This window comes from Anopheles cruzii, chromosome 3, assembly GCF_943734635.1.
Source record: "Anopheles cruzii chromosome 3, idAnoCruzAS_RS32_06, whole genome shotgun sequence".
Taxonomy (NCBI): domain Eukaryota; kingdom Metazoa; phylum Arthropoda; class Insecta; order Diptera; family Culicidae; genus Anopheles; species Anopheles cruzii.
The window spans coordinates 60,161,717-60,188,692 of NC_069145.1; the positions used below are offsets into that span (position 1 = coordinate 60,161,717).

General features: G+C 47.6%; 1 protein-coding gene across 1 annotated transcript in view; it reads left to right on the top strand.

The window, feature by feature from the left end:
- Positions 1 to 20,072: 20,072 nt before the first annotated feature.
- Positions 20,073 to 26,976, top strand: part of LOC128275094 (A-kinase anchor protein 200) — a 42,912-nt gene continuing 36,008 nt past the window's right edge. Inside the window, exon 1 of the mRNA XM_053013482.1 lies at positions 20,073 to 20,386. The gene's annotated coding sequence lies outside the window, so the exon portion shown is untranslated. The remainder of the gene's footprint in view (positions 20,387 to 26,976) is intronic.

Below are 26,976 nucleotides of genomic sequence, written 5' to 3' on the forward strand. Positions count from 1 at the left end.
ATCTAAAACAACTGAGAAAAGGACTGCAGACCCCAAGAGTTGTGCCCAGTCTCCGCCCGGATACGTGTTAAATCCTCAAAGACGTGTATAAATTACCATTGCCGAGGAACTCCCATTAAATCATCAATTTTGTGCCTGTGACTACAAGCAGATGTCCATTAAAAAAAGGCGTCAGATGTTGCTGTGTGCTGAGCTTTCCCTGTGGCGGTTGTTGCTCTAAAAAAATGGCACCGATCAGTGAGACCGCGAACACACCGTATCAGACACAATCCATCTTCTAGCGCGCGGTACGCAAAAGGCTTGCGTCCGTGTTTCTTCTCCTTCAAGATGTGTCTATTTTCTTTGTTCTCTGTGCGGCGCGGCGATTTACCTTTCACGCCGCGAGGCCCTCGGGTACCGTTCCTTTTATGTCACAATCGCCGTTTGCTTCGTTCGCTCCGATTTCGCGGACTTGCGGTTAACCAAGCACACACTCACCATTCCCCCCGTGTGTGTGTGCTCTCTAGTGTACGATTCCTTTTGGGAGGAGGCCCTCTACGCGCAGATAGGTCAATCGGTCACTTGGCGCTTTTGACAGGGATACCCACGACGGGGTGACCACAGCAGGAAGAAGTCAGAACCCGCTGTGTGGTGATGGAGGGCTCTTAACGAATTGCCTAGACCTAGCCGGGGCCATCCGTTGCTTTCTCCCTAGCTCTCTCCCTAGGTGCAAAGTAACCAAGAAGCAAAGGCCGCCCCCGGGGTGTGCCAGCGAAGCGAAGCGACGTTGACGGTGGCAGTTACGGCAGCATTTCAACATCATCGATAGCTGTCATCTTCCTTTACGCTGCCCCACTCGAGCTGTTGACCTCTGATCGGTTGGGTTCCGATCGCCCGGCGTTCTATGCCGATCGCTTTCACTTCCCGACGGATTTCTGGTTCCCAAGAGGGCGAGACGCGCGGCGAACAAGATGCTGGTCTCGGCGGCTAAGATGTCGGCGGCCATTGGCTTCTTGACCTGCAGCACACTCTCGCGAGAGCGTGTTGTGGCCGTCGCCCGAAGCTATGTTATCAAATCAAACAGAACTTGAACTACGCAAATCAGATATTGAAAGACCATTGATTGGGTTAATTGAATTACGTTAGCCTCCCGGTATGAACGAACGGGCGGTTATGGGAACTCGCACGGGGTGACCTCTAGCATTCGAGGGCACTGACTATTATGACTATATCTGTTTCGATGGGACTAGCTCTGACGATGATGTGGACCCATTTTTGTAACACTTTATCGGTTGACTCTGGGAAGAGCCAACATTCCAAACATTTCCCGCTCCGGCTCCGTTGTGAGGCTCCGATATTCGGTTCACGCTTGGGAGAGGATAAAAAGGAACAAATTAGTGTGGGCCTGCCACTGGTTTCTGCCGCGTGGCGCTGATAGTTGCCATGTGTGAAGGCAGCGCCACTTTCCGGTTCGTGAACCCGCGAGGAACCGCGAAGACATAACACCCCCCGAGAGCTGGACTTGGCTCGGCTCGAACTCTGTTGTGTGGCCCGGGACGGCGGGAATTCCTGCAAGATGTTTCACATGTGTTTATTTACGGTGTCGATGGATGTGAGCGGAAACCGCGGGGTTGGAAAGAATTTACGAGCACCCGTGGATCGTTGGTGCGCCTTTCAGACTTTCATCAATTGAGAACGGCGGACGGAGATGTGTAGAAGTGGTTCCCGTTTCCGAGAAACTGGAGTGTGAATGAACAATCGGCGAACTTTCCGTGCCACAATCGAGCGACTTCTCGAGCTTCTGATTCGTATCGAGCATGTTCTATTGGGCGGTTGTCGGAACAGCACCCCGTTATGACTCAACATTATTATGTAATTCAGGGCAAAATGATGAATGGACCAATGTGGCTTTTAAAGGTTATATTTCATCGGATACATCTTCCCAGCTCTGAATGGTTTGAAAATTCTTGTAAATTTGTATGGGATTATTTGCAATTTTCATCAAAGCTGTGTAGGGTTGGTATGTCGGATTTCTCAGGTCCCTATTTCTGTTTGTGATATATTTATAATGTTTTTTTAAATTTACATCAAACAAAGCGTTGATCAAGCTGATGATAAATTAGAAAATTAAAAAAGGGAAAGCTCACCAATAAAAAGGTTTCCTATCGCTATCGACCGGGAATATGTGGTTGCAGTTGCCCCCGTTGCCGTTTGGGCATCACCGGCCATCCAATTAATTCTGTCACCATCGAGCCATATGCCGCGCGCGCCCAAACGTCATGTCATCGAATTGGTAGCAGTTCAGTACTGTTCACCATTTATGCTCCGTTTTGCTTGGCCAGCGGCCGGTTAACCAATTTAGCCGGGTCCGCTGCTGACCTCGGGACGTGTGGGACGTCGTCTGCCCTGCAGAAATGCTGGTCACAAGTTCTACTGGAGGATGCGCGGCTTCAATCGACGAAGGAATTCTGCTGGAACCACACACTGGAAGAGGAGCTATAAATACGCTCTCTGCAACCGGCGGCGAACGGTAAAAAAAGCGCAACGAGAAAGAAAGTTATGGTGGTGTGGTGGGTTGTGGATCGCAAGAGAACACCCGGAGGAGACGTGCCACAACGGGCCGGTTGAAAGGAATTTGTTTTTTGATGCTACCAATTGAGGGGGGAAAATGATAAATTCGGCACATCAGCAGCACGCCACCGCTGTTTTGTGGTCAATTATTGTAGAATTTATTACATAAGCCACAAAAGTGAAAGCTGCTGGAGCATAGGCCTTTGTTGGAGTCATCAGGCTCAATCTGTTACAGACCGGGACTGGGAGAAGCTCCTGGAGTGGACTGCAAATTCCTGGGCACCCTCGCGGAGGTTCCTTTACCCAGAGCCAGCCACGGTGCCGGCGAAACGAGTAATTGATTGATGTGAAGCTGTGTCTCTGCGCGTCGCAGTTGGTGCCGTGCTGGATGCGCCCTTCGTTCTCGCTCGCCATTAATGGGTTAAACAAGTTATAAAACTGTCGTTCGGAAAAGTCTTGACAATATGTTCTTGGTGTGTTGCGCTTAGTTCGATAACGGTAGCAGGAACCACCATTTCAGATGCTTCGTCGTCGTCTGTCTTCTTCTAGATTGGTGGATACCATCCGTGAGACCGCAATGGAATTTCTATTCCGCCACTAATTGTTCAATAATGTGGCTCAATTGAGTAGCCTTTATCCAGAGTCGCATGGGATGTTGTGTGAACGAAGCTGGAATGGTTGATATGATGATGGCCGATCTGAAACATGCACTTGAAGTGATCCCAAAAATCTGTGACTTCTGTTGTGGCACTTGAAGTCATAGAATCGTTTGCGGCAGTTGTCAAGCAGACCAGCGGATTATAGAGGAACGATAATGCGGGCTTTTTATGCCCGCATGATAAAGTAGAAAAGAATGATACGATGAAAAAGATTCTGGAGTTAGTATTCAGGAGCTCTGTTGAAGTTCCGAGCGACATTAACATCAACTTGAAGTTTTTCGTTCAAGTTGACGTAGTGTTTTTCGCATAGAAATGGATGAATGTTGAATATGCTCCGTTTTTACAGTTGCTACAATAATAATAAATATTGGGTGTGTTCAAAAACTATTTATACAATTAATAAGATAACTTACGAGTTACGACGAATCCACTAACTGACTTGCACTTCAACAGTTGCAACAGGTTTCAAAAATACGAATTTCTTCGCATCGTTTTGGAATATTTTTCGCAACGTTTTTATGATGTCCGCTGAAAGTGTGTACCCAGCAGTCAGTGTCCATTACCGGAAGCGATCCTTTTTCTAAGCAATAAACTACGAAGGTCACTTCCAAAATTTCTTATCTTCTCGGCTGCTTTACGCGAAGCGGAAGGAATCTTTGTAGGAATCTTTGCCAACATTTGCAATTCCTTGCTCGGTCTGCCCTTCGGACCATTCCGACCCTAAACGCCAGTCATCCGGCACGGCGGCCTTAACGCGTTCCACACTCTCTTGACATTGGCCAGGAAGCCGGGGCCGGATACTTGCTTTCCCATTTCCTGTCCCCCGGCCTGTGGCACGGATGACGAATTAGAGAGAAATTAAAGAATCGAAATGGTTGCGCCTCGTCGTCGTTGGCGGGTCGTTAAATTGCACAGCATAACAACGACGAAACCTTATGCCCTATGCTGTGCTATGTTGTGCTGTGTGCTGTACGGCAAGTTGATGGTGCAGCACCAGCCGCCGTAACAGTGGCGCGCGATAGAGTTGTGTCGGGTGGCGGGGCCGTCCCATAGATGGTGTATATTTATGTACTATTACACCACTGATTATATGCTGCTGATGACTTCCCCACCGACACGGAGGTGTACTCTTCTGGCACTACTGGCGGTGGCGCCAGTGGGAAAAGTGGCGTGGCTTTGAGCGCGCTGCTGTCGTCGATAGTATCGAGTTAATCGAAGAACTGTGCGCCACACGCGGTTCTTCACGATTCGCGTGTTCGCAGCACACTGCACACCGGAAGATCGATGTTTCGATGGCAGGGGCCTGCTCAATGGGAGGGAAGTAAGTCCGCCAGACCGCGCGCCACGATGTCGTCGATTTTCAGTCCTGCTGGCGGCGCACGGGAAATTGGGGTTCACCTTACACGCGACGAGACGAGCAGAACGAGCGTGAACTGGCCTGGTGGCAACCGTTATTTGAGAGAAGTATCATAGTAGTCACCTCCGTAATGAGGTTCGTGGATTTCGTGACGCTCAACATCTCCCCCCGGATGGGGACGATCTTCTAAACATTTGGCTTTTCCATGTTTCTGGTCCTATCTCGATGAAGTGTTTCGCTTGAGCTCTGCGTAGCGGAGTCTGCCAGAAGCTGACTTACAGTAGACTGCATCCCATGGAAGCTAATGCATCACTAGTAGTTGACGGTAATAGTCCTGTCATAGTTGTCTTGCTCGTATCTTAAGAATTGTTGTCCATAGACAAGTGGAAAATAATAATCATCACATCCTGTTTTTTTATTACTAGGGTGTTCATTAAGTTTTACGGTGCGATACCAGAGCCCTCTGCTACTAGCCTAACTTTTTTTTGTTATGTTGGTACACTCTTCATATGAACGTATGTGAAGTTTCATTTCAATCGGTCACTTAATTTTTTTTACAACACATTTACTAGCGTGTTCAATAAGTTTTGCGCCTAGATACCAGAGGGCGCTGGTAGGAGTCTAACTTTTTTTTGTTGGATTGGTACACTCTTCGAATGAACGTATGTAAGTTTCATTTCAATCGGTCACTTAGTTTTTTTTTACAAGCCATTTAGTATCGACATGTCACAGATTATTTTTACAGCTGTTATGACGTCATTATTTGATGAAAAACCCTTTCCGCGCACGATTTTTTTTTGGTTTGAAAACAGATGGAAGTCCGTTGGGCCAAATCTAGTGAATACGGGGGATACTCCAACAATTCGGACTTTAATTCATGGATTTTTGCCATTTTCGAAATGCTCTTCTGACAGGGTGCGTTGCCCTGATGAAAGAGGTTTTTTTTCTTTTGCAGTGCGGGTCTTTTTTCACGAATTTTCGCTTTCAGTTGCTCTAAAATGTTACAAAAATAATCAAAATTTATTGTTTTATCAATTTGCAAGTAATCCGTAGCAAAATTCCATTCGCATCCCACAAAACTGATGCTAACATCTTTTCAGGCAATTTCTGGACGAACTCGTTTCGGAACTGAAGAAAAAGGTTCACACCACTCCTTAACCTCTTGTTTTGATTCAGGATCATGGTGATAGACCTAAGTCTCATCCCTAGTGATGATTCAATGCACAAAATCCACTTTATCCTAATCGAAAACGCTTTAAATGTTGTCAAGAAAGATGCATTCGAATGGCTTTTTAGCGAATGCGGCACCCATTTGCAAACAGCTTTCAGAACCCAAAACTTCAGTCAAAATATTGGTTATACTGCTCAATGAGTTGGCTAGGTCTTGTACTTAATTTCTATCAGTGATTGGACGATTTTCGAAAACGATATCCTGTATTGTTTTACGATTTCCGATGTTGTGTCTGTTTTTTACGTTTTTGACATGGATCGTCTTAAGGCTACTACGACCACGTCTAAACTCAGAACCCCCTTTTAACCACCTAATTAAAGGTAAGAGTCCTTATACACTTTCAACATTCGTTCATAATTTTCCTTTGCTTTTAAACCTTTCAAAAATAAAAATTCAATCACTGCACGATACTTGGTTTTTTCCATTGTGAAAAATACTGTAACATGTCGGATAAAATGGATTTTGGGCGTCGACTCATCACTATGGATGATACTTGGTTCTAACACCCATGATCCTGAATAAAACCAATCCAGTATATTATCCTTGACACCAACTTTCACGACACCAAATGTGTCACTGTTCATCCACAACTTCTCCCAAACTGACTGAGTAACCCTTATGTTTTAATCGTTCCAGATATCATACGGCATACGCTAGCAGAGACAGCAGGTAAGTTGTGTCAACTTGATTTAAAGCCTTGACGTAGCTCCAGCAATAAAACGAGGTATCGAATGCAGTGTCGTCAACCCCGTAAAGTTTGCCCAACCACACGTTCGGCCCCATTTGTCTAACGCGCTCCCTCGCCCCCTTGTTCCGACCAAGAATTAAAGAAGTCAACAGGGAGGGACGCGTGGACTATCTGCTCTCCTCCGTCGTCGGCGAGGTCCTGTAGGTTTCCAGTATATGGCACCCGCCAGCCCCGACATACGGTTCCTTTCCGTGGCACCGCTGCGATTGTATTGGTAACGGGATTTTAACGACACCAACAACACTTTAAATCCGGCATCATTTAAATGGTACGGGAAAAGAGTTGAAACTTTTCCTTTCCAGCGGAGGGCTCTTTCCCTCTCGTTCTCCCGGGTTGCGACGTGTGGTGGGGCTCTGGCACACCACAGAGCGGTTTTCCCCCCCACCGGATCGTCGGGTTCGTACCCCCCAGAAAACGGTACACAACCTCCCGCAGTTTGATGTGTTTCGAATGACTCCCTGGAAAAAAGGGGTTCCAACATGTGAAGTCCTGAGGTGCGCGAGGGTTGCGTGCAAATTTATGGGCCAAAGTCGAGCACTCTCGCCCCGCCGCCGCCGCCATACACACACAAACGAATCGGGGAAGGATACCGCGCCCTGGTGACGACGACGCCCGGCGGCACAGCAGAGGCAGTGGCAGTGTTAAGGTCGGCGCTCGGCTTACGTCAATCTCTCTGGATACGTGTTTTGTACTTTTTCCTACACCCGGGCCCGGTTCCGGGCACGCGTGTCCCTAATTTTTGCACCGAATTCAGCACATTGCGAATAACAGGCCCCTTCGGACGACGACGACGACGCCGGCTTCCAGTGCCGGGCACCGGATACGAATTTGCCGAAGGGATGTGCGTAAGCGGCAACGTGCGATGATTCAGACTTGGCCCCCGAGGGCCGGTAGATTGTTTTCCTATATCCTTTGATTCATTTATCGTGTGTGGGGGCCTGGCTGTCGGTGCGCGTGCCTGTCGGTGTGTGTTTGGGAAGTTTTTTTTACATATTTTTGTAACGTACTTTAAGCGATACAAGCGTGCCGCGCGCATAGTAAAGGATATTGCTCTCGGGAAATTTTTGCCACAGTAAAAGAGGGTCCCTCGGTCGCCTCGAAGCTAATGCTCTCTCCGAAAGGGGAAGCTGAACCAACATAGGCCACATCGATACGGCGATGACGTGGAAGGAAACCCATTTTAAATACGCCAAGTGCTGCACTGTGCGTGGTTTATTGCAAACCGAATCCTGGTCTTGCGCCGTATGTTTCAAGGCCTCTCGCTGGACATGTCCTTTTGAAGTTCACGTTACTCCCCGCTGGGTTTTATGCTGTGCAGACTACACGGAGGAGTGAATACTTTATTCTATTGCCCGGTCTCGATTAAAGGACTTGCTGCCTTCCTTAGGGTACGGCCGATTCTACCCATAAAAGTAGGTCTCGAGATGGTCTAATTTGGGCACAACTGGCTTAGCAGGTGGATGCCCAAAGGGAAGGGACCATTTGTTTTACTATTGACATGAATATTAAATTGATCAATCTATTGACAAAGCACCACCCTAAGGTCAATCGTTCTCCACGCCGCACCGGTAGCAGCGCTCTCTGGCAAACTCCCTTGAACTCTGTTAATTTATTTTCTTCTTGAATGATGTCAAGCCTCTCTTGGCCATTGACAATGCACACGACGGCATCCTTTTATTTTTTATTATTGACCTCCTATTGATGAACGGCAGCAGCAGCAGCAGTCAGCCGCAGTCGTCGTCGTCTTCGTCTTGGCTTTGTGCGAGGCGAATCGCGAGACGCGCGCCCCGTTCGCGGCATTAGTCACAATCGGTTTTGTTGTCTCTCTGGTTTTTATTGTTTGCGAAAGGCGCCGCCGCCGCCGCCCCGTGGTGTTGTTTACGAACGGTCGTGATCGTCGCTGTCGCGGAGATTCACACTTGAATCAGGAATTTTTGACGCATCCCAGACGAGAATAAAATTGCATTTTACCATCTACCACGTGGAGTAAAAATGGGCGAGTAGCTGAACAGGAATCATTGGAATCTGTGCGATTCTTCCATTTCCGGTCCACAAAATTGTCGTTTAGCTTTAGCCAGGCACCATTTAGAGCAACACGTTATTTGAAATAACGTTCACGAATGGTTCACTATTTTACTATCAGTTTCAAAGTTGTTGGAAGAATGGCACAGAAGTTAGTTGAAACATGAGTTGTTTGGGCAGGCATTCCTTAGCGATATACTTACGTCGTTGAATAATATAAGACTCGCAAGTTTTCTGTTCATTTAGTGCGTTTTGAATAATACAAAATTGTTTGTAAATATGTCTATAGCTCCGATCCATCGATTTCTATGAGAAAAGACGTCAGTTCGGACTCTAACTGTGCCATCAACTTCAGAGCGGAACCTTAAGTTGGTACTAATACGGCTTCTGCCTGGTCCGATATTAATTTAAAAAACAATATGCAGTTGGCAACGTCTCCCAAAATTTATTATAACATTGTTTGTTTTGTTTTTATCGTAACCAGAGTGGTCGTGAAAACTTCCAATCGGTTCACAATTTTCACATAAAGTTCCGCCTTGTAAATCATAATTTTTCACGGCAATAGTAAAAGCTCATCGTGTGTTCGATAAGATAAAAGCACCCGCCAAAATGGTAGGACCCTTTAAAAGGGCGCGCATTCCAAATCTTATACCGTTTAACCAGGCCAAAGTTTTTCTTTCCCGCTCCGTACATTAGCAGTAATTAGAAAACAGCGAATGGAAACACACAGTGTTCGATGCTTTGTGCCGTAATCGGCCTAAAGTAAGCCGACCCGCGAACGTCCAAAGCCTCAGCCGCGCCACGCTATGAACCAAATGACAAACGGGCCAAGATTGTTGCGTGACTTAAATTAATTAAATTCAGCGTCCCAAAGCGACGAGCTGGTTTCCGGCGAAGATTTCAAGAAGGGGCGGGTCTCGCGGGTTTGCCAGACGTTCAGACCTTTGTTGGGGGGGCGAGACCTAGCCAAGAACAGCACAGGCCGGGGTGACAGAACGGAATGTCTATTATTTCCCGCTACGCTGGGGCCCGCGCAGGTCCACGATATTCTAATGATTTCATACGTTGGACCAAATTTCCATGTTCCCGGGGAGCAGCCAGTCAGAGCAGCTCTCTGGCTGGCATTAAAGAAAATGGTGGGGGCCTGGCGTGTTCCGTCCTGCGTCGCTAAACGATCTGCGGCCGTGCGTGACCGTGTTTCGTGCTGGAAAATTTACTTTGATTGTTGGCGTACCTTTTTGTGCTTCTCGTCAACCTGTGTAGTAGGGCCCGAAGCAAGTGGTATGATCCCGGTTGTCACTTGGACAGAGAACACTAGAATCATCTTGAAGACGGTGTTAAATCGTGCTCTTTGCCGCACGAAGGATAATGGTTTGGACCACGAACCCATGGTGGTCTCTTAGGCGGTTGGTCGTTTTCTCAACAAGTACTACCGCCTGAATGTGGGTTAAGTATGGAGTTCTATTTCTCAATTTTATCGCGGGTTAGGAAAACATAGATATGGACGCTGTGCCATTTCTATGGATTCAAAATCGTTCACCGTGGAATAACAATCCGTTTCCGAAAGTGTTTGTCTGCATTCACATTCAGTAACATCTGTGTCGGTGCACACGTCCAACGGAACCGCACTTTCCGCGTTCACGCCCCGCGAGAATACCAAGAACACCCGGGTGTCTCTCTTCCACGGCCTTCCCCTTCAACAGCATTGGGAAACTAAAAAAGCCGAGAGGGGGCCGATCGACCATAATGCCATTGTAGTTGCCTCAATTTAACGTTGTCATTGTGAATTTAAAGTTCCAGTGACATTCGCGCGGTGCAAATTTACTCCCATTGTTATTCAGATGCTCCGTGCGCCGCTCTGTGTGAATCCTTTCATGCTGTTCGGCCGCGGTCGCGAAACCTCCCGAGATCAGCCTTTGGAATATGCTGTGATGCCTAGGAAGTGCTGGTTGAATAACTGGCCCTCGCCCGTTCACGCTGCTCAGTGGCCAATAAAGTCCTCCGGCGACGGCATAATGCTGGTGTCCAGCAGAAATGCGCCTACCACACGGACCATGGCTTTATTTTGCGAATGGGGCCCGCGCTCTTAAGTGCTGTGTGCCTGTTGTGGCCTGCGGCGTTGTGATTCTGGCGGAAAGTTCCTCCGTTCTTTGCGCAACCCACCGCGCGGCGGAGAACTCTCTGAATTGGTCTCGGAACAACCACTAAGATAATTTTATCCAATGAAGCAATTTGGGTCGCTTGGGAGAGTGTGTAGGTTTAAGGGGGTCTTAATTGATTGCGAAGCGACAGGCTGAGTTTTATCCGCAGTAAGCAATTTTTACTTTCGTTAAAAATTGGCCAACTTTAGCAAAGAGAAGGTCAATGAAATTTAATTTAAATTTATCACAATCGTAACATGTTTAAACATCATTATGATTAACCAAATTTGGCATCATCATATTCGCATCATTTACCTTTTTTTCTTGTTTAGCTCGTCCGTCCACAGCTGAGTTGTCTGCGCCGTACCGATTGATCGATTTCTACGCTAAAGACGTAACTGTGAACCTTAAATAATTAATCATTTTTATTTCACCTTATTCCAACAAAAAGTTCGAATTTTATGTTTTATTGCGTCTTATAGTTTTTGCCGAATATCTGCGGTCTAAGTTTGGAATCTTTAGTCTACATTTTGGTGAAACATGTGTAATAGTTCACGCTTCCAATCGATTTACTTAACGTTTACTTCTCGATGGCTCAATATCTTCAATCGATCCTAATTCTATATTGATGTTGTCTCAGTTCACAATCGGCAAATAAGATATTGAAGAAAGCAAAGTAGATGTTGAGTGTAAGGTTAAGTGTAAGGTTTGGCGTAAACTTATTATTTTTTCGAGCTTGACGATAAGCAGTGTTGATCTTTTTTTGTCCACTTTGCATACGATCAAACAAGTCATATATTTTTATCGAACTAAAAGCAATCAATTTTAGTTCTTAAAATGATTACTAACCTTGCAATGTGAAATGTTGCGAAAAATTCAAGAGAAGGAAGCCGATTAAAGTGAGATGAATTTTACCCAGCCTTCGTGCTGATTTCTTCACTTTTTGAGCATCAGAGAAGGACATTCCCTCCTTTTTAGCGACATTTTCGATAAAAATTCTCGTGTTTCGCTCAATCGTTCTAGGCACTGTTTCTGCTTCGATTTTAACTCATCCTTTCGTTTGCCATCGAATTCGGGCTTCGGATCAACCGTTAACGATCGAAGAGAACATTTAAATAGAAACTTTAAAATGTCTTTAATTTCTCTAAGGTGACATAACTGAAATAAGGTAAACCTTGAAAATAATGAGGGAATAAAGTAACGTGACTTACCAATGGAGCACTAACCCCGATAGACCATTGATTGTGAAAATATGCCCAATAAGAAATATGATGTCGGATATTCCTAAGAACTAGAACGAAATAGAAAATAGAAAGGGGAACACATGGATTAGTAAATTATGACAAAGAAGCATAGAAAACAGCGCGTAGCAGGTTCATTTGTTGTTGGGCTACTTTACAGGACGGCGGCTCGCATTCTCCGAGCTTCGCCAATTGACGAAGTGTAGACGACGCGCGGTTTGTTGGAATTTTCTTTCCCCAAAAATTCTTATCTCGAAAAGCACCGATATTTGTGTAGCCTCTGACACCGTACGCCGAAAATCGCAGCACACCCCCGGCCGGCACCCGGCCTGGCCCAACCCGGCACAGCACTTCTGCTATCAACGTTCCCCGGGACATTCTGTGCATTCCTCAGATATACTGCGCTCTGCTGCACGTGCCCTTCGCGCATTATGTTTTGCCGGCGTTTATCCTCTGCCAGCGATTCGGGGCACTGCTTAGCCACACACACTTACACTTTATGCTATCGAGCATCGTCATGCTATCTTATTATCACACGCTTCCTCCTTCCGTTTCCGTTCCGCTGTCATTTGGCTGCCGCTCGCTCGTGCTGCTTGCGTTTGCGGACGGTGGTTTGTGCAGGGCCGTGTTTAAAAAAGCTTCCCATTTGTTTGCACACAAATATTTATGTTATCGTTTTTATGTCTTGATTTTTTCCCTCTCCGCCCGACAACCAACCCGAGCACCGCCCGCCTTACGGCTAATATGCTTTTCTTACAAATGGTCACATCGGGGACACGCATTTCTTGGGATCGTCTCTCTCTCTCTCTTTCTCCCAGCGTTCTCTGTAGGTTATGCTATTATTCTAAAATCCCTTCCGGACCGCGGCAAACTGACTCACAGAGTGTCCTTTGCTTGCTTACCCACCGCAGAACGCAGCATGGGCACAGTCCCACGCAGGCTGCTTACACGCCACTGTTTGGGAAATGCAATCACTACGCGCTGCGGTTGTCTTCTATCTGCCACCGCGGGAGATATTTACATTTTTATCTGACCGAAGTACACGGAGTCCACAAAGAGACCGAGGACGAGCGCACATATCGAAATTGGGTGAATCCTGTTTGTTCGTGCAACAGATACATTATCCTCCTGTCGTCTCCGGCCTCGGGGGTTCGTTAAATGGATTTGTTTCGGATTCCCTTAGTTTGGTCTTTCGCCGAGACAAGCTGGCAGACAAGTCCTGGAGCTTAGCCGGACGTAGATCCCAGGGCTTAGTCGGTGGCTTTCCTGTATGTTGATCCTGGTAATCACACGGGTTCGACTCTTGCTACTACTTTTCGGGCTGTTTCTAAGGCCAAACCCGCCCCAAACATTGCTAGAGTTAGATTCCATGTCGGGAATCTGCTGAATCTTGCATTGGACATCCGCGACATTTATTGCTTAGCTGTACTAGAATATTCAAGTATGCTGGTGTATGTAGGAAGGTATAGGTATGGTGTGGGTTAGTCTTATGCATAAATGGCATAAACGTAAAATTGTATCCTTCAAATAGTTGTTAAAAGTCGTTGGAAGTCGAACATATTTCGAACAGTCGCAGCAGAATTCATTAACAGCTGGTGCTTCAAAAAACCATCTATCGAACTGAAATTAGGGATAATTTACACATTTTCCTTATACACCCAGGAACCCTGATTGACCCTATTAGGCTATTACAGCTCAAAGTCTCTATAATACAAAAGAAAAAAAACATTTTCCTTATAGACTTTTCAAATATTAATTTCGATTTTCAAACAACCTCAGATGTTCGTCCATTCCTTCAAAGTTCATTGAATGCCATAAGTTGATGATTGAACATTTGTTTTGTTTCTAAGATTTAGATTTGGGCCGACTAGTTTAAAATAATATCAATTCACCGTTCCAATTAGTTGGATGCTTGGACAACCTTTGACAGGTTGCCGCTTACGCCAATCTTCTGGACTTTCTCTCCAGGAAGTAATTGTTATATATTTTTTTGTGATGCTGCTTCCTGCTCTCGAAGGTGTGTCTTCTAGAGCCCGAATATTAAAGTTTGTCCGTCCCCGAGACCTGATGTACACCAATCGATTTGTTGTCGAGAGAAAGGTTGCCGGCTCCGACCGACCGACCGACCCACCAAATGTATGTATGCCCAGAGACGACGAACGCGGGCGGGAGCGTATGCAGAGAGAATGTCTTTGGCGGCGGTGGTGCGCGGCGTCGTTGCCCCGGGTTTGTCTGGCGATTGAGGTTGGTGTGTCGCGCCCGCGATGGACGCGGTGAAAGGGGTTTTCGGTCCGCGATCTGTGCCGTGCAGTTTGGGTTGCGCGCGGAGATGCATCTACATCATCGGGCGAAGTGCTGGCGAAGTTACTGGTTCCCCAAATTCGTACTGCGCGCCGCATATCGGAGTGTTTGGCTAGGTCGCTTACTGTTCGTTTGGATGCAGGAAAGAGAAGTGGCCAGCCAGAGAAAGAGAGAGATAGAGTCGCCCAAGAGAGCAACGCGATGAGCATCATCATCATCGCAGTGTGTCCGGGTGATACGCGAGGTCCATGTTTTGCTCGGAAAGAACCGAGGGCAACCGCGAACCGGCGTTAGAAGGTCTGCCCTAGGTCACGGCATCGAAATTTGGGGCCAAAGCATATTTGGGTGCGCTGTCCCCCGAAGCGGGCTCCCCAAATTGCTTCGCCCCGAGGCTGACGTATCGCCTTTTACCGATGGGCCGCGAGCCGCCGCCGCCGCCAATGACCGGTTCGCGCAGCAGTCAGTCAGTCAGAGTCCAGAGGCAGAGCCTATCGCGAAGAAGCGAGATTTGCCGGTCGGTCTGCGACGGGGAGATAAACGTGTACCGCTTATAACGGGGAATTGGGATCAGAGAGGGTTTTAAATTGTGTGTGGCCGCGCACCAGGTTCGAACGCCCGTTTTTTGATTGAGCCTCTTCTTCGACGCTGCCCGTGATCTAGAGCAAGCAGCGTATCAGCGTGGTCATCGGGCTTAAGACATTATACTCGGGCGCCCTATCGGTAATCTGTCTTGCTCGCGTCGGAAGAATCTTAAGAAGAATGATTAAGAATTCGGTGTCTCAGCTCTAATCGAGCATCCGAGGGTTATCTTCGCAGTGTAAAGTGCTGCACCATTAGGATTCTTCGCTTTTCAGACAAATGGTTTAATTGTTTAATCTCGGGACAACTGTTTTAGGCTTTTATAGGGTTATTCCTTTTTTAGTTTCATAAAAGAGCATTAAAAAAATACATGAGAAATGAAGTTTTGAATGAAAAGAATGAAGTTTTCCATTAATTTTGGGCACATTTCGGGTATGTTACCTCGGTCACAATTTGGTGAATGTTATTTTCAAACGCTCCAAAGTTGTAGGCTTTTCAGCATAGAAACGATCTTTTGCGTAACCCCACAAGAAAAAGTCCATCGATGTCAAATCGCATATTCTTGATGGTGGCCAATTGACGCGAACGCACAACAAACGCGAAATTATTCGCTCATCAAAGATCTCGATCTCAGAAGATGGAAAACCGGCTCGTGTTATGTGGCTCCGTTGTCTCGTCTGATTGAATATTCTCTGACGTATATTCTAAGTCCATATCTTCAATTGCAGGCCAACAATATTTGTTATCATCTGGCGGTATCGCTCTCGGAATTGACAGTACTAGGCTGCTCATTAAATTCGGAGCCTCGACAAGAGAGAGCGCTGCTACGAGCCTAATTTTTTTTGTCATATTGGTACACTCTTCAAATGAACGTATGTGAAGTTTCATTTCAATCAGTCACTTAATTTTGTTTTTACAAGCCATTTAGTATCGACATGTCACAGTATTTTTTACAATGGAAAAAATCAAGTATATGCAGTGATTTAATTTTTATTTTTGGAAGATTTAAAAGCCTAGGAAAATTATGAACGAATATTGAACGTGTATAACGACTCTTCACCTTTAAGTAGGGGGTTAAAAGAGGGTTTTCTGAGTTTAAACATGGTCGTAGTAGCCTTTAAGACGAACCATGTCAAAAACGTGAAAAAAGGCACAACACCTCAAATCGTAGAAAAAATACAGGATATCGTTTTCGAAAATCGTCGAACCACTGAAAGAGATTTACTATAAGGCCTAGCCATCTCATTGAGCAGTATAACCAGTATTTTGACTGAAGTTTTGGGTTTTTAAAAGCCGTTTGCAAAATGGGTGCCGTATTCGCTAAAAATGGAACAATGCACCCAGTGCAACAAATGGCAAAAATCCATGAATTAAAGTTCAAATTGTTGGAGTATCCCCCTATTCACCAGATTTGGCCCCTAGCGACTTCCATCTGTTTTCAAACCTAAAAAAATCCTGTGCGGAAAGCGGTTTTCATCAAATGATGACGTCATAGCAGCTGTAAGGAATACTGTGACGTGACAAAAATACTGTTTTCAATGCCCCAAAATTTGCGTTTTCTTGTTCGTGTTTCTTGGCACGTGATTCTGTGTTAAACGATTCATTTTCTAAAATGACAGACATTCAACCAAAAGCTTAATACTTGGGTGGGTTGACAGATATATTCAAAAACTTTAATGTGTCAGCCCTTTTTATTTCGAATCTACAAAATAGATTACCCCCGGATAGTATGGAATATAATCTACACTAGACGCGCACACGACGCAGCTCATCATGTCGAAGGACAACGTTGACATTGCGATCAGTGAATCATCTTGCTGAGCCAGACGGCCACTTCCCAGACCCCAGACTTCCCAGATTGGAGTGACTCACCAGCCGCTTTCCTGGAAAGTGCATTACCTAGCATCAACACTTCTACGGAGTTTTGAGTTTGATGCAAATGATTAATTTCATCACATGCCCGAGAGCATGACTAAATCCACAAGTTTTAACCAACCAAAGCGCAATGCTTCGCCCATAGTGCACTCGGCCGTGTTTCTCTAGCGTTGATTTCTGCAGGGATTATCGCACGGCACGGCGTTGAGCTGTGCTGCGTTGTGAACGCTTGAAACGCATCTCCTGCGCGCGTCTGTGTGCGTGTATGCTCGGCGTGTGCTTGCGATTATGTTGAGGGCGGCCAGCATACGCGTGTGACGGTGTTGGTGCTTGCATCAACGCGTCAGTGTGTGTGTGTGTGTGCGTATGGTGCGTCTTCCTGGTAATCCGGGAGCGAGTCAGCGAGAGAGAGTCGTGTTCGTGGTGAGGATCGCGCGCGGCGGTCATGCTCTGCATATTCGCCCCGCGGAGTTTCTATGTTTGTTTTGTGAACCTTTTATGCTCTTTCGCTCTCCCATTCTCTCTCGCTCTCTGGCCCATTTGCCCAGTAGTGTGCGTTTCACGGGATTCAAACGCCGCTCGCCGAGGAGAGGCGAGGCTTATCTCGCACAAAGAACCTCATTCTGTGTTTGGTGTTCGTGCTGTACGGAAGCGTTGAATTCCCGTGAGTTGTGTTGTCCGGTTGTGTGTGGAAAGAGGGAGGGTTTGACTAAGGGGGACTAGCGGCCGAACAAGTGATGAAATATGTGGCGTGAATTTCGTGACTCATCCTTTGACACTGCACTGGGTTTTAAAATACAAAAGGATCCGGCGACGTCCGGAGACCAAGAGTCCCTGCGATTCCGTACCTCGGATCCCCTGTGACCGGCCTGTGAATTATACTTTCATTCTTTGATTTTTTGTGACAAAATCAGTGTGCGAGTGTGTGTGTATTTGATGCCAACGGATAGTGCGTTCAATGACACACGGCGGAAGTGCAAGTGCATCAGGAAGCTGGTTATTTTTTTTTCTGCAGATTTCACCTGCGTGGTGTGGTGCTGGTGGCTGACAACCGATTTGTTCTCTGCGCTCTTCCTCTCTCCCTCTCTCTCTCTCTCTCTGTGAGGTGATTTCATATGTTTCGTGGAACACTCTATCCTCGATGCTTCCTCGTGACCGTTAATTAATGCTCGCGCTCACTCTCTCTGGTGGTCAGCTCCGAAGGTGCCGAATTTGATATTGCATTTTGGGCAAAATGGCTACGTCCGAGATCAGCCTCTACTCCCCGAGAGCGTTTAGCTCTGTTGCTGTCGGTCAGTGGCTTTGGGATTGGTGCCCCCTCTGGGGATGTGCTGTCAGGTCGAATTTTCTCCAACCGATTAAGCAACGTCCAACAACCTGGAGGGAGAGTGTTTCTTACTTCTTTGGCTTCAGAGACGGCATCAATGTTCTGTATGTGTGTTGTACATCAGAATCGACGACCGACGACCTGATCAAATTGCACTGTGTCTACGCGAAGCGATTGTGACAGATCCCTCCTCACGGAAGACTTTGTTCCAGAAACGGAGACGAAGTTTTCAGGTCTGCTTCCTAAACCCGTACTACGAGGCTACCTGTTTCTGCTTGGGGTAGGATTAGGGCCCTAGCCTGTCTCCGGGACCAGAATGAGTTACTAGAACTCTAGTTTTACGGCCGTATGCTGACCATCAGAAGATGATCCTTCAGATCTTCGGTCGAGGGTACACAGAGATCCCGATTGTAATACTGCGGCGACTCGTCCGTCCGGTGGATAATGCTTTCTCAACAATTCTTCCCGGGTGTCGTCGGGACACAGCGCAGCGCAGATTCATTGTCCGGCGTTCCGTCTGTGAAGGGGTCTCTCTCGCTCTCGCTGCCCTACCCTGGTCAACTATCCTGCGCCTGTATCGCTGATTCCTTTTTGCTGCCCACGTTTTTTGGCGCGCCAACATCGTGTGCGTGGCCGCGCTCTCTCTGGCTGGCTGTCTGTCCTGTGTGTGTGTGCAGGACCAAGTCTGTACACGCGCGTGCGTCTTCGCACTTCCTCTTCCCAGGGCGAAGACTCTGTCGGTGTATAGGAGATGAACCACGAGGGGACGACAGATATACGTACTTGTCCGCATATGCACACACATTGGCGGAGAGGTGGACTAAAGCGTTTCCTTCGTCCTCCGCCATGTGGTTGCCCCTGGTCGTGTGCCGCCTACATCTGGGCCGGCCGGCTCTGTGCGCACCCCGTTTGGAAACTGGAATTGAAATCGCCACCCGGTAAAAGCTCTCCCTGTCGCGATTTAAAGGTGGATCTCCACAATTTGAAGATGTAGGCCGTTAGGCGTTCGACGTCTGCCTCTAAATTACAACACTCTACCTCAATCAAATTGTACCGACCGGCGGGACGAGTTAAATCGCCACCTTTTTGGTGAACTCCTGGCAACGAAATCTTGGGGCCTCGGAGTACGACAAACGGAACGTCAAGCGCGCGAGAGCCTCCTAACCTCTCCTAACGAACAAAGACGTGAAGCGGAAGCGAAGACAAACACCCGGGGCACCCAACACACGTCGTCGTCGTCGTTGTCGGGTGTTGGTGGCCGCCGAGGGATGGTTGAGAGGATGGGAGCAATAAAACCACTACCACGCCGGGGCCGGGCCGCGCTGTTTTCGCGAACAGACTTGCAGGAAGAAGTTGCACACCTCCTCTTGTCCTCCTCTTCGCGCGTCGAGCGAAGAAGAGGAAATTCGGCATGAATCTGAAACATGTTGGGTTGGTCTTGGGTCTTGCGACGTACGGGGGGGGCGGATGCGAAGCGAAAAGCGGACACAAACCGGGCGAAGAAGAACCGGGCAACGCGAATCTCGAACGAAGAAGATCCGTTCTCCCGCGCGACGCGCGAGCGAATCCAACTCGCCTCGTACACCGGATGGTGGCGGCGGGCGGGCTCTCCGTTCGCGTGGTTCCGTTTGTCCGATCGTGGCACAAAGAAACCAGAGAGAGAGAGAGAGAGAGAGAGCGACAGTGAAGTAATAAAATGTTAGTTCTATTAGACCAAGAACTTGAACCGACCCGCAGCGCCCTCTGAACTACAGGAGTGTGTCCGTGTATAGGTTAGCGTTGCCAGTGGCGGCGGCGGCGGCGGCAGTTGAACAAATAGCCGAGCCACCAGTATTTCCCGACGGACCCCCCCCTTTCGGCCGATACCAATTCCATTATGCTGATTATTTCCTATCATTTTATTACGATTGATTTTACGTATTTCTTCTATTAATGTGTGTGCGTGCGTGCGTGTGGGTGTGTGCGTTTTCCTTCGGTGATCTGTTCTCATCGTGCCCGTCGACTGCAGCGATATTCGGAACCAGAAGTTTTCCTGTGGAGCGCATGTGTTCTAAAGTGTCCCCTGTCCGCTCGCTGCTGCTACAGAGTGTGATTGTTGCCACTTTCTTAAAGTGAGTGAAAACAGTGAGAAGTTTGAGATATTAAATCACGGAGCGTGTTGGGGAGTGTTCTGCAACTACACGACAGAGAATTTCCTGCTGAACCTGTGGCCTTCGCGCACAAAGGAGAAGGCGCTCGATTGCAGCAAAAGAAATCCATCTGTGTGTCAAACATCAGCCCATTCTGTTTGGTCCTTCGTGTTGGTCCCGCCGACCTGATAAGCCCCCGAGTGCTGTGTGCGGAGTCGTGAACTGTGTAAGTACGAAGTTGTGAAGTGAAAAAGAGTCTACATTCTGGGATACGAAAAAGTTTCTTGCACAGGCCTCTATAATGTGGAAACTTTTTTTGGCCGGCAAAAGGGGGACGTCCACAACTGTCAGTTCGGCCGGGGTTTCCAAAACCACACGTCAAGTTGTGGTGTGGTGTGGTCAGTCATGGAGAAAAGCAAGTTTTCGGCGAAAAGCCCAGCCACAAACTTTCCTGTGCCGCCGTCGTGTAGGAGTGTCCGTTTGGTTAGGCTTAAGATACGTTTTTTGTTGCAGATTGTGCCGCAAGCGAAAGTCGGTGGTCATCGGTGCCAGGGGTCTGTCCAGGGGGGGTGATCATTGGCGTATAATAAGAATGAGATTTCAGGTCCTTGGATTTCTTCAGGATTTTCGATAAAACTATGTATGACTCGTGTGGCGGTCGCCATGTCTGAAAGTGGGGAGTCAGGTTCCTGGAACTTTTTTAAACGATAAGACCATCAGAGTGAGATATAGAGAAGAGTTGCGTAGATACCACGTTGGTTATCTGACATGAACTCTGAGGTGAGGAAAGAGTGTTCGTTGCACTTTTGGGGCCGAAATAAACGCGAACCCGGAAACCAGGTCCCCAGGAAAGATGATAATCCTTTTCTCGACAATAATGACACGCTGTTGGAGGTTGTGGGCGGCGAGCAGCGTATCATCTTTCGTTGACGAGCCCGTCTCCTCTGCCTGTGGCCCTGTTTCCTGTTCTCCTCCTTCTCCAGCACAGCATGCTATCAAAATGATGACTTCACACAAAAAACAAGCAAAACACGAATGCGCGGCTCGGGGATCGGTCCTCTGGCTGGGGTATGTCTTCCTTCACTGGGCGCGCGCTGTCCATCAGTAGTGCTGTCAACGGGCACGGCACGCAACGTTTGACATTTGAAGCCTTTTTCATTTTCACCATGTTCTGTCTCTGGCTCTGGGCCTGGTGGTAATTATAAGTCTTGCGAAATCGGGTTAACTCAACGACGACGAGTCGCCCGTCTGCCGCCCGGAGCTTGTGTGGAATGAAATGCAAAGTTTCAGCATAAAATTGCTTTGTGGTGATATGTTGGCTTGTTGGGGGAAGGAAGGCCGGTGAGATTGCTGCTGCTGGTTGGTGGCAGAGTTTGTTTTGTTTATGTTGGGTGCTGGGCACGCAAATTTCAACGTCTTGCGGGTGAGGAACCCACCACCACAACCCATCAACGGCAACATTAGATTCCATTAAAGTTTCTTTGTTGGGGGGATTATTGCGATCAAAAACCCGCCCGCCGCTGCTATTGGAATCATATTTTCGTTCGACATTGTTTACAGACAAATGTTCGCGCGTTCCGCGAGAAGAAAGCAACAAATCGGGGGGGTCCGAAACACGCGGTTTCGTTTCATTGCTCAGCAACATTTTTTTTTCGTTGGTTGGTCCGTTCCGTGGTCTAAACTCCTAAGCAAGCAATACGAGGAGGGCGCCGGCGCCCAACTACACACATATTTGAGGTATTTCGAGGCCGCGTCATCCAAAAGAGGGGGGAGGGTGGTGTGGTAAGCGGCGGAGAGAAGATGGGTAAACAAATGAATCATCCGACAGTTGTGAAACTGCACACACGACGGCGGCGAGGCGGTTACAATAGAAGAAGGGTGTAGCTGGAAGAAACGCTCGCCAAACTCGTTGTGTGTCTCTTCCAAGCGAGGGGATGATGAGGTGCGCTGTGGTGCTCTCTCCCTTTCGCTCTCTTGGGTGCCATGGGAAATTCCAGTGAAGTGCAGTGCGTCGGTGTACTTGCTTTGATACCACCACCACCAGGCGTTGGGTGGTGAAAGTAAGATTGGTTTTGTTAATTACCGGCAAATGGATGTACGCACAACTTGGATACGATTCGACAAGCACTGTGATGTAGTGGCCGCGCTGAATTGGATGTCTTACACGAGAAGATATCCAAAACCTTGTTACTCGCGTGAGGTAGTCGTGAGTTGGACTGTCAATCTTGAAAAGGTTCAATTTCAAACCCTGTGGCGTAACGTTCAGGTTCAGTTCTTCAGAGTTCATGTCTAGGAAGGCAAACTTGAAGCCAAGGTATAAAACAGATGGGCTAAAACGTCTCGAGACTAAGTAAGAAAACATGGATTTTTTATTCAACGTTGACCTTATTCATCAACGTAATTTCTTTCCAGAGCTACACAATCATTCCAGCTTCATTCGAGAGAAATTTATTAACGGTTAGGGGGTTTGGAAATCTGCGGTCAGTAGTCGCTGGGAGCCAAATCCGGCGAATACGCTGGATGTACTTTCCGTATCAAGAAGCTACGGAATGTCCTATACAAGAAGATATCTCAACCCAACTCGTAATGTAACCGTAAAAGAGTTTGACTGTCAATCCTGAAAGGGTTCAATTTTATACCCTTCCGTGGCGCGCTCAGGTCCAGTTCTTTAGAGTTCAAGTCTAAGAAGGCAAAACTAAAAAAGCCCCGCGACTAAGTAAGAAAAGTTGACGTTTTTGTTCAAAGTTTAATTTATTCTTCAACATAATCATCTCCTACAAGAGCCATACAAAAATTCCAGCGCCGCTGTCGCTTTATTCGAGAGAAATTTATTAACGGTTAGGGGTTTTGGAAATCTGCGGCCAGTAGTCGCTGGGAGCCAAATCTGACGAATACGCTGGATGTACTTTCTGTATCAAGAAGCTACGGAATGTCCTATACAAGAAGATACCTCAAACTCGTTACTCGTAAGATAACCGTAAAAGAGTTGAGCTGTCAATCCTGAAAGGGTTCAATTTTATTATACCCTGTGGCGTAGCGAACTCAGATCCAGTTCTTCAGAGTTCATGTCCAGGGCGGTAAAGTTGAAGCCGTTTGTCAGGTACCATGTAACATGTTGCAGTTTCCGTTAGCTTAGTTTCTTGCGTTCCGTTACATCCCATAAAAAGGGACATCTTTCGCTCTCTGGCACTCTGGTCTTGTACTCTGGTCTGCCCTGGGCGTATTAATGAGGGCTATCCGGTAATGCCTCTCTGCTGGTCGTAGAACCGGTACTGGCTTGGATCCAACACAGAACACACATCGTGTTTGATCCATGTTATCGGATATTGGTGCTACCGCGTCGTGCTGTGTTATGGGACCATCCATTCGGTTGGATGTTCCCTCCAGGAGTCCCGTCTGTAATTGAAGGCCAATCCCGTGCGCACTCTGTAGAGATATTGGTTTATGTGCCTCTTTCCCCGCTGGGCGGCACACGAGCTCACCAACCAGAATAGATCGGGAACCACACTGAAGGGCAGTAAATGGAGCTGGTTAGAACTCACGCTGCCCGCCGCCAATTACACGCTTCTTAAGCCATTCCGTCCCGCGGGGGGCGAGAGTTTGACTTAAAAGATCCATCTTTCGCACCACTTATCTTTGCACCACCGGCCGCGCCGTTGGTGCGCTCCCCTCCGGTAATGTTGCACATTTTCGCCACATGTTATTAACCTCTGCCTGCCTGCTGTGCTGCTCCTTGGCTGGCGATCGCGATGCAACCTCTTCTTTCTTCGGCGTGCCGCTGCGTGGGAAGAAATCGGTGTTTCAGCAGTTGGCTCTCTCCTGCTGGCAAGCACAAGTGGGGTTGGGCGGCGGTGGTGGTGGTTCCTTACCGTTGTTGGTGGCGCTCGACAGACGGCGATGGAAGAGATAAGAGCGAGGCTTAACACCACGTCCCAGGGTCGTCCCCGAGAAGAAAGGGGGTAGATAAGAGATGGTTGGTGGTGGTGGCGGCGTCGGCGGCGGTGTGCTACTTGGCATTATTATTGCTGGGAAGGCCCCTTTAGCCTGAGGGAGACTTACAGATAAGTCCTCTTCTTTGGTGAACCATCATCATCATCATCATCAGCCTCATCGTCATGCGGTAGGTTGCGCCGTGCTGCACCACTACTTAATTCAATTGTGCCGGATGAAGAGCACTTTTAAAGCCCGAGGAGCGGGGCTACCTCTTGGCTTCCTGGCGGTGGCTACCGGTGGGTTGTGCGTGGGTCGTAAGTTGTTTAAATGCTCTGCCGCCGGCCAAAACGGGGATGGGAACTCTGCCACGAACCATCGTTTTCCTAAGTAGAACTAATACAGTCCAGACTTGAAGGAGGTGATAATTGCTGCATGTGTAAGCAGATGAAATTGGTTGCCACCACCGACGGTCAGAGTCAGGTTATTGATGCAGTTCTGTTCACAGCTTGCTTCGAAGCTTCCGCGATGGTCTAGGTGTCATTGAAGTTCGAGTTCCGTTATTGGGGAACTTCTTCCTTCGAGATGAACTCTTTTCAAGCTCTTCACGGAACCACTTAGAGTGAAGGTGTCTGTGCTTAGCCGGGTGTGTCGCACGGGTTTGTGCCAATAAACCTGAGCACGCGTCTGGTTGGACAAGGCGCTCTGTGATGACACATTGTCGGCGAAGAATCCGACACCCAACAAAGGATCGAGTGTAGCGACGATGTCAAGGCTTTTTCGTATCCATCCCTTGGAGGCAGCAGTACACACCTGCCTTCTACCATACGCTCTCTCTCTCTCACTCTTGTCGGCAACACAGCACGTCGATCAACGCAATTCTTCGCTCTGACACTGCCAGAAGCGGCGCCGTGTCAGAGGATCCTGGCCTCTTCAATGGTCTGCGACCGGCGTCGCCGATTTGCATACCGATCGTATTACGAACGGCGAAACGTCGTCGTGTCTGGTTGGGGGAAGGAGGGTTTTCAATGTCAACCACTGGGCGTCGACCAGCTCGAGGAGGGACCTCATCCGGCCGGCACGGGTTTGGAATGACAATCGCGCGTGCTGCGTTCGGCGACGACAATGGGGCTTTAGAGGATCGATGACAATGATCATCATCGTCCTCAGCGGCAGATGATTTTCTGTCATAAAGACAGGCGCCCCCGATGTACACCTAGAGGGGGTCTAATGGCGGCGGCAATGGCGTGTTTGGTTTGCGAAAAAGTATCGCCTTTAGGGAGAGGTGTGCTGGACTTGGATTCAGTCGAGCAGAGTCGACGTGTGACGCGTAGTAACGCGTGTTTTGAAGTTTGTGTTTCCAAATGCGTAGATGATAACATACCCCAGCACCCCGTAGCGGAGATCTCCGGACCGATCGATTCGAAGGTCTCTCTCGTTCGTTCGTTTGGCATCCAATCGCGAACGCCGCGTGCCGCGTTGTTTTTTGAAGTGGAGCGAGAGACGTCTCTGTGACGTGTGTTTGGTGCTGAGTTAGTAACCTCGTCGAACACCGGAAAATCAACATCAAATTATTCATGGAATGGAATGTGGTCTCCCCCCTGTGTAGTGTGTGGCTGGCTGCGCAGATTCGAGGTGTCGGAATGTGGCAGGCACTACTCAGGAGCGCGCGCGCGATTATGATGATAGCGAAAGTGTCAGACACAGAGGTGTTTGGATTTTTACACGAACGTTCGCCCTTTTTATCTTCCGTGGCTGTTGCGCAGTTTTTTGGGTTATGTGTCGTGTCCTCCATGGCGCACTGGGGGTCCATGTGGCTGGCTGGCTAGCTGGGTTGCTACTTCAAAACCAGAGCTTATCCCCTAGTGCTTCTCACTAACCTCTCTTGGCGCGGTGCGAAGGTCGCCTATGTTTTTTTTATTGTTTAGCCAAGAAAAACAGCATTTAGTTTGTTGCGACCGCACCGCGCACCTCACACAACATGAATGGGGACCCCGCCCCACCACCAGTGCCGCAGTGTTTGCCTCGCTGATAAGCGAGCATAACAAATTCCGGCCCGCGGACCAGCCAGGGCACTGCTGTGCATCGCGAGCCCCGGAAACCTTTAATCTGGTTTGGTCGGTTCAAAAAGTTTTAGTTACCGGGGTTTTACGTGACTCATTAGAAAATAACAATCTCTAAGGGCCTTTTTTGGGTTTTTTGGAACGTTTGTTTTCCTCAAGTTTGATTTGAACGCGCGCGTGGAGTTATTTTTATAAACGCAACTTTAGCAGAGCATTCCGAGCGATTGTCGATTGTCTTAAGCTGATCTTCTCAATTGCAGGGTCGGTCAAATAAAATGTGAACTGTGTAGAGTATTTTGGGGCATATTAAATTCAGAAGAGATGGCAACCCTTTATCGTTGTACATTCTGCCAACTCTGCCAAAACACAAAATCCCGGTACTTATTTGACAGAATGTAATATAATTTAGCATAACTTATGGTACAAAACCGCGACGTACCATTTACGAAATTTAGTCGATACTTTATTTAAAAAAAGCTTTAACACTAGATATACCACCGTTTTCAATATACCTATTTATACCAGACCAGTCAAAATGACTGGTCATGTGAAAAATTGCTTTTTATGACTTCAAGTGTTAAAAAAAGTCTATAAAAAAATTAAAACAAGTTTAGTAATGGTAATTGTAAACGATAAATGGATTTGTATACATTTTTATATAACAGAAAACATTTAATTTTTATCACTTTGTTGGATACAATTTCTACATAAGAACGTTGCCTGCTACGTTGCCGAACTACATAAGAATGCCTTCAATTTTGCTTGCGTAATTTTCCACTTTTTCCCCAAAACTCTAGAGGCTTCTAACTCTGTACAAATTCGT